This window comes from Schistocerca cancellata, chromosome 9 (genome assembly GCF_023864275.1).
Source record: "Schistocerca cancellata isolate TAMUIC-IGC-003103 chromosome 9, iqSchCanc2.1, whole genome shotgun sequence".
Classification (NCBI taxonomy): Eukaryota; Metazoa; Arthropoda; class Insecta; order Orthoptera; family Acrididae; genus Schistocerca; species Schistocerca cancellata.
The window spans coordinates 103,867,091-103,869,086 of record NC_064634.1 but is presented as its reverse complement, the minus strand read 5'-3'; the positions used below and the strand labels follow the sequence as shown (position 1 = coordinate 103,869,086).

The following is a 1,996-nucleotide window of genomic DNA, read 5'->3' as shown; positions in this document are numbered from 1 at the left end:
ACGTTTTCGTTGGGGGAGAGATCCGGCGACGTTGCTGGGCAGAGTAGGGTCTCGAAGCACCAAGACAATCAGTTGAAATTCTCACTGTGTGCGGTCGGCCGTTATGTTGCTGAAATGTACGCTCAAGATGACAGATAGGGACGTAGAGTATCGTGGACGTACCGTTGTGCTGCAAGGGTGCCGTGGATCATAACCAAATGGGTCCTGCCATGAAAAGAAATGGCACCCCAATACCATCACTTCTGGTTGTCCGGCTGTATGGCGAGAGACAATCTAGTTCCTTTCCCACCGCTGACCTGGGCGTCTCCAGTCACATCTTCCACCAACAGTCTTACTGACTGGAGTGGAATTTTCCGATGTAATGAGCCTCGCTTGTAATTGTGCCACATAACCAGCAAACACGATCTAGAGACGCCACGGGAAGCGGTGGGATACATATCTGACCGTCACCCGCCATACGGCCGTAAAACCAGGACAAAACATAGCAGGACGCCTTCGGTTGTCATCCGCAGCATTCTTACAGCACAGCGGTACGCCGACGATATTCTGCGCCTCGATGTGTTGGCCTTCATCGCAAGCCACCCTTGCCTTAAATTTCAGCAAGAAAATGCATGGACGCTCACTGCGAGAGTTTCTGCTTCTTGTCTACGTACTTGTCAAACCATACCTTGGCCACGAAGTCCGCCGGAACTCTCCCCAATTGGGAATGTTTTGAAAACTATGGTCAGCGCTCTCCAGCCAGCGGCAACGGCCTTGCCGCAGTGGATGCACCGGTTCCCGTGAGATCACCGAAGTTAAGCGCTGTCGGGCGTGGTCGGCACTTGGATGGGTGACCATCCAGGCCGCCGTGCGCTGTTGCCGTTTTTCGGGGTGCACTCAGCCTCGTGATGCCAATTGAGGAGCTACTCGACCGAATAGTAGCGGGTCCGGTCAAAGAAAACCACCATAACGACCGGGAGAGCGGTGTGCTGACCCCACGCCCCTCCTATCCACATCCTCCATTGAGGATGACACGGCGGTCGGATGATCCCGTTGGGCTACTCGTGGCCTGAAGACGGAGTGCTTTTTCTCCAGCCAGCACCAATGCGATAGAGCTTGGCATAATATCCCACAGTAGGTCGTCCGTCAACTGAATCAATGCAAAGCCGAATAAGTGCTTGCGTAATGACCAGAGATGGCGCTATTGACTTTCTCAGTTTGTGAACCTCTCTATCTTTGTCTGTACAGGTACATCACATCTCCCCCCCCCCTCTCTCTGTCTCTCTTTTGTCTTTGAGTGCACATACATTATCGAAGACAAAAATGTAAAATACTGAAGGACTGTGTTCGGTGGCACCAGTATGGCAGTATGGATACTAACACACTGAGAGGTTGTTGTGTTAGGGTTTCATCTGTCGCTGCCATTGGCAGTTAAATGGCACTCAAGAGCCCTGTCAGTGCACCCCGTGTTTTGGTCTGTAGGCAGTAACTGTCCTGGTTTCAGAGGCGAACAGTGTTTGCAACATTCACTCTAGGGTACAGCCGTGCCCCACCAACCATTACGCACTCGTGCTCAACAGCTTCAGCCATTGGAACGGGATTGCGTTATCGGCCTTTGTGAAGAGAGACTGGATTGTTGCATACGTAGGAAGCAATTTATCGGCAGTTGGTCCCTCCTTTGAACAGTGGTCCGTGGAACATTCCCACATCTGTAGACCAGGTTTTGTACGACGGCGTAGGACAAACGCACGTCAAGATAGACGCCTATTCCGAATAGCGCTAGCCTACCAAACATCATTCCTTGACGATATCTGGGCACAGGCTGCACCCGCTGTGTCAGCAGGGTTAAGGACACATGTGCCTCTGGCCAGTGTACCACTGACACCACCATACCAGCAAGCACGGATACTCTGGTGACGTGACGCTCGACTGGGGAGATTAATGACGCTCTGCTGCCTGCAGTGATGAGTATAGGTTCTCTCTGTATGCGAGTAACCTCAAACCACATGCGAAGTTC

The 1,996-nt window shown here is 52.2% G+C and overlaps 1 pseudogene; it reads left to right on the top strand.

The window, feature by feature from the left end:
• The first annotated feature begins 743 nt into the window (after positions 1-743).
• LOC126102245 (5S ribosomal RNA) lies at positions 744-861 on the top strand (annotated as a pseudogene).
• The last annotated feature ends 1,135 nt before the right edge of the window (positions 862-1,996 follow it).